Below are 6,480 nucleotides of genomic sequence, written 5' to 3' on the forward strand. Positions count from 1 at the left end.
AAATAACCAATGCTCTGCAAGCTCAGAAGCAAAGCTTGTATCTGTTTCCTAATTGATGAGAATTTGTCATATGGAGTTTGGTTTGAGTTGTTTTGATTGTATTTGCTGAGATAGAGCCATTATGAAGGTATGTCTGGCATTCTAAGAGTCAGGGCTGTCTCATAATTCAAGCAATCATCTTCTGTTGAGGAAATATAGTCAGATAGGGCTATAAGAGTGCCAGCTCTATAGGCAGATGTGAGCCTAGGGGGTCAGCTCATAAGGTAAAAGAGTCGTTATGATCTTTTTGGATTATTCAAAGGAAGTTATCTAAGTTGATTCGGACGGTCAGAAGCCAGACATAAGTTAGACGGGTTCGGGAATAAATTGGTAGTTTTGTGAGTCCATTGTGATCAGTTGGATGTCTTTAGAATTGTATCTTTGCATGGTTTGAGTGTTTAAAGGGTTTAAAGGTATTAGAAGGCTCATAGCTAAGAAAGTGTGCTCCAGTGGAGTCAGCCTGTCAGCAAAACAATCAGCAAAGTGGTCAGATCATTCAATAGTAAATCAATTATGGGTAGTAGAGAGTCTTTAGAGTTGTATCTTCATGAAATTAGGGCACCTTAAGGGCTAGGAGGATTTTGCAAAAAAATTAAAAAGTTCTTAATATAGGTAGGGCTTCTGAGTCGGTTGGTTCTATCTTCGAAAGCAAAATCGATAACAATCCAGACCATTTGGATTAATGTCGGTAGAAGTTTTGGAGAGCGTAAGGGTATGTTTAGCATGGTTCTAGGGTTGAAAGATTGAGGCTAGCTGGACGAACAAGACAATAAGAGAGAAAGGAGGATGCATATTAGGGTCGGATTCTACCTCAATCATCCGAGCCAGTTTACAAGTAGCTAGGGTAGACTTATGTCTGGGCACAGGTTCTAAGAAGTTCAAGATCAAGTGTCTATAGTTGGCTATGATGACACTCTCGAGGTTAGGAGGACATTTTTCTGTCTGAAATCTATTGTAGGAATATGCTCTAAACTCTGATCAGAATTTGATCATTTTTGAGGCAGACTTCTAAGACCAATTTTAGTCAATTTTTTTGTCAGCAGGAGGTCAGAAGAGAATTAGCCAAGAGTTTGGTAAGTCCTTAGGGTAGTGGCTATAAGGTTAGCTGGTGCAAGAGGATTGTAGTTAGTATGAGGTTAGAAGAGGATCAACCAAGCATTTGGTAAGCCCTTGGGGTAGTGGCTATAAGGTTAGCTGGTGCAAGAGGATTGTAGAGGATCTAGGAGGACTCATTTTGGATTGGAAACAAAAGGAGAATTTTGGAGGCAATTTTCTATCATTTTTATATCAAAGCAGAGGTTAATTTAGGTCACCAAAGGAGTGTTGACAAGGATTATGGAGTTCTGAAGAAGCAAATTTTTGAAGTGTGATGATTTTCTCCAAATAATTCTTTACTTGGGTTCATTAGTTAGTGTCTGATTCGGTTGACTATCTATATCTGATTTGTTTGTGATAGTTGGGAGAGATTCAAGTCAGCTGGGGTCATCCAAGGCTTTTATCCTTAACATCCAAAGTCTTGGAGGTTTTCTTTGATTAGGGAGGAAACTCAGAGAGGTAAGAGACAAGTTGGATTGAGGGGGTAGAGGTGTTCATTATTCTCTAGCTGGAGGTCAGAGGTTAAAGTCAAAGCTTATTGTTGGTGCCTTTTGAGCTGGGATCCTAGTGTCCCCAAGTTCTGATCCTTATACATTTTCTTCTTGTGTGTCTTCTGGTGTTATAGAGGCCATCATCCAGCCACCATACATGCTTTTGTGCCCCTATTGAGGACTAGAAAACTCTTGCTTAAGGCTTTGATTTGTAGATTGAAAAATGCTTGTAGATCAAATCAAGACATATGCATTCTGTGCATATGATGTCTTTAGGGGTGAGAGGGGAGAAGATGTCTCCTAGTTCTTAAGAAGGGTTGAGTTGACAGAATTGAGAAATAATGAGGGATGCATATAAGGCTTGAATGATAAGATTTCTTCTGGAGGGAGCAGCTAGGGAATGGTATGAAAATATGCTGATAGAGGAAAATAGGGGTTATTGGGATTATTTGAGAAATGCATTAAGGAGGAAGTATGGGAGGACTGAAAGTCTAGAGGAGCTTTGGAAGGATCTCAGTAGGCAATACCAAGGGAAGGAAGAGGAATTTATTTCTTTTGTAAACAGATTTGAAGGAGTTTGGAGGAAAATTATGGGGTTATCAGGGGAGAATTAGATACCTCCCGATTTCTTAAAGAAGGATAGATTCATAGGACTCTTGCATAGGATAAAGTTTAAGTGAGATACCTTGATACCTTTGCTGAGGCAATCATTCTTGCATTGGAACAATGGAAGAAGAGGGTGGGAAGGCAAGAGCTGGCTCGTAAAGAAAAAAAGTCAGTTCTATCAGCCAGATATGAACATGGTAGTTGTGGACATGTTGTTGAGCCATTTTTGGTTGAAGTACATGTACAAAGAAACCATCATGCTGAGATTCTCAGGGAAGCACAAGTCATATACAGAGGTTAGGAAGGACTGCATCAGGAAATCTAGAGGCTAACTGAGCAATTTGGGAATTTAAACCTTGTTGTGCAGGGCATTCAGAATCACATATGGAGACCACTAAGAAATAGAACGGAGAACTTCTAGTGTTTTAAATGTGGGGAAAGGGGTCATATTTCTCCACAATGTACCTAGCCAAGAAGGAATCCAGTGGGTGTATACCTAGCCAACAAGGAGGGAGCGAGTGTTTTAATTGTGGGGAAAGGGGGCATATTTCTCCACAGTGTACCAAGCCAAGGAGGGAGCCATGGGGTGTATACCCCCATAATTCAAAGGCCTTAAGGAAACAGAGAAGTAGGAAATAGGGAGATGAATAATGGGAATGAGGGGCTAGTACAAGGGCAGGTACCACCTCAAGGCCCTTTAGGAAATATACATATTCTTGAGACCATTGAAGAAGAGAGGAAGATGAGGAAGACATGTTAGCTAAAAAGAGAACAAAGTTGTAGAGATCTGAGTTAGAGGGAGCTGGTAAGGAGACAAGGGCAAAGAAGAAAAGAGAAAAAGGGAAGGCCCCCATGGAGAAGCCAGAGTCTAGTAAGCACGGGAGAGTTAGAACAAGAAGGAGGAAAATTGGGATGGATGACGTTCAGCTGGGAGAAGAGAACCCCTTACAGTCTCCTATCAGATGTGAAGAATAAGAAGGTAGACATTACTTATGGTGGTCAGATTTTGCAGTTGAATTGAAGTATAAGAAGACAACGCCATAAGTTGGCCAGTGTCATAAGGGTTAAGGTTAAGACACCTCAAGATAATGTAGTTCAGCCAAGTCGAGTGTCTGACATTTTGTGTATAGTAGATGTCTAGATTTAGGGCAAAAAATTAAGTGTATATAGATGGTGGAGCCCAAGTGTGTGTTATGAAAGAGGAAGCAGTTCATGACTTGGGTTTGAAAGTTACAAGAAAATCCATTTTCAATGTTAAGATGGCCAATAGTGCTAAAGTCAAATGCTTGGGTGTGATTGAGGCCATGAAGATGAATGTATTGGGGAAGAAGGTAGTGATTGACATGCATATAATGCAAGCCAGGGTTGGGGCTAGCAAAGTTTTGACCAAGGAGGAAAAAGAGCAACATGAAGAACTTCTGGACAGATGTCCCAAGTTGTTTGCTAAGGTTATACTTAGATGAGGGGTGCCACTAGTGTTGTTCATGAAATCAAGTTGAAGGAAGGTGATAAACCAATAGTTCAAAAACTAAGAAGATTAGGAACAATACAGAGACAGATTTTGGAGATAGAGATTACCAAACTGGCTATAGGCTGGTTTTATCTATCCAGTAGATGATGCTGAGTGGGTGCCTCCTATTGTAATTTTTCCTAAAAAGGGGAATAAATGGAGAATCTTTGTAGACTATAAACCACTGAATGCATCTACCAAGAGACATCATTACCCTTTTTCCTTTCAAGATGAGATTCTAGATTAGGTACCAGGGCATGAAAGGTACTCAGTTATGTCATGGATTTAGTGGATACTCTCAAATAAGAATAGCTCTTTCAAAACCAGAAGAAGACCAGCTTTATTAATCCATGGGGACTATTCTGTTATTGGGTCATGCCTTTTGGTTTGCTTAATGCCTATGCTAGCTTTTAGAGTTGGGTGGACAAGATCCTTGTCCCATATTTGGGAACTTTTGTGAGAATATTTGTGGATGATTTGTGTGTATATAGTGACAGGCTGCTACATGTAGAGAAGCTTTATGTTGTCTTTACACATCTTGATGATGATGGAGCTCAGTTGAACCCAACCAAATTCAGAATAGCAAGGGACAGAGTAGTGCTTCTGGGACATGAAGTCAGTGAGAATGGAATAGCCTCAGACCCATCAAAGGTAGAGAGTTTGCTTCAGATGGGAAGCCCCAAGTCAACTAAAGAATTGATGAGCTTTGTTCAAAAGCTTAGATATCTATCCATATATTTTTGTATGCTAGATGAGTTTGTTTACCTTTTGCAAACGGCAAGTCAGCAAGATCCTTTCAAGTGGAGTTAGGTAGAAGAGGATTCTTTTGAAATACTTAAGGATAAGCTATCTACATTGCCAACAACAATTCCCCAGATTGGAGCCAACCCTTTCATCCAACTATCAATGTTGCGAAGCCTGCAGCAGTAGGGACAATGTTGATGCAAAAAGGAACCAAGCAATCAAATATGAGACCAAGTTTTTACATCAGCAAGGCCAAGGGTGAGGTTGAGAAGGCCTAGCGAGGTTGAGCTGCTGGTCTGAACACTTGTATATGCTACAAAGAGGTTAAAATCCTACTTGATTTATAGACCTTTTGTTGTGCTTACCTCTTATAATCTTTTACCTCATGTGATGAAGTATCCTGGGGATAACCCAAAGGTACAAAAGTGGATCATGGCATTATAGGAGTTTGATATGAGATTTATTAAGAAAAATAATCTGAGGGTCCATAGTAGATATGTTAACCTACAAAGAGGTAGAAGTGAAGCCCAAAACTATTAAGGATATTAGAAGGCATGTGGTTCTTGCTTAAATGTTGTATGAAGAATTGCAGGATGTAGATGAGAGATGAGAGTCTATACATTGATGGGGATTTTAAAAGAAGTCTAGGTAAAGGGGATGCTGGGTTTGTCTTTGTGAGCAAACAAGGTAACGTGCTATTTCTAAGGCAAAGTCTAACTGGTCTCTTTGTGGGAGAGTAATATCTTTGAATCTATTTGGAATTAGAGAAAAGTCAAAACTAGAAAGTTTTAGGACTTCTATTGCGCTATAAAGCACGTCTCAGTGATGTTTCTCTAAAAATGAGTTCTAAGGTCTCTTTCAGAGCATTCAAAACAACCGAAGTTGTGTTTTCAACATGAAACTCTCAAAAACAGCCAAGTGTCCCACTTTGCACTTGAATAACTCAAAAATGAAACGAATTTTGGCTTTCTAGAGTCTCATGTAGGGAAAGATAAACTCTTTGCAAAATAACCCCTCATGAAGGTTTAACCTAAAATCTAGTCATAAACTAGTTAAATATTCTATTTTCTAATTCTTTATCTCCAAAAGTGTTTATTCTATATGTCTTTAGACTAAGGCGATCATTTTTAATTAATAAATTCAACGGTTAAGCGTTCCATACCTCAACTCAGATTATCTCTTATCCATGCTTATCGATTTATTTATTTAATCTCAAAGAATTTAAAGCAAAATAATAAAAAGAGTGTTTGTGTACTTTCTTGATATATTTTGAGATGTTTTGATTGATTGGGAATCCATGTCTACTCTCCAAAAGTTGTGGAAGAGCTGCTTGTAGATTTGGCAAGCCTCTTAGATCTACTGTAGATTTGGCAAGCCTCTTAGATCTGTTGTCATGGCTGCAATCTACAATAGGTATAACTTTGCACACAGTTATCTGATACTAGTTGTGTGGATACTTAAAATTACAAAAATGCATGTAATCTACAACCCATCGTGGGCAAAATCGCCAAAATCAGTTGTAGTTGAAAGTCAACTCCAAAACTAGGTCACGTTTTACTTTTTTATCAAATTTCGATTTGCATGTCCATGTACACACTTAAAGGCTTCCTTTGAGTATACTTACTAATTGACAACATAATCTTGAATTTTCACCTAATTTTAGCACTTAGAATCTTTAGTGCTGAAAAACCACTGAAAACCTACTGGAATTCATTAACTAAAGTCTGTAGTATCCAAAACTTAGGATTATCTTTGATTATATCTTGGTTAATCTCGAAGGTATGCTACAATCCTCCTCATCTTTGCTTAGAACCTTTCTTTTCATTGTCACTTTCTTCCTTTTTGGGGACCAATTCTTTCCACATTTGACTTGCCACCCTTTTTTTGCTGCCAAGATTAGTTGCACCTTTGCCTCGCCCACTTGCATCTTTTGCAACATTTGTAGGCGATGCTTCCCCACTCCGTGCTCTGGTTACACCTTTCTTGCCATGGCCC

Source organism: Cibotium barometz, chromosome 6 (assembly GCF_041138505.1).
Source record: "Cibotium barometz isolate CiBa-2024 chromosome 6, ASM4113850v1, whole genome shotgun sequence".
Taxonomy (NCBI): Eukaryota; Viridiplantae; Streptophyta; class Polypodiopsida; order Cyatheales; family Cibotiaceae; genus Cibotium; species Cibotium barometz.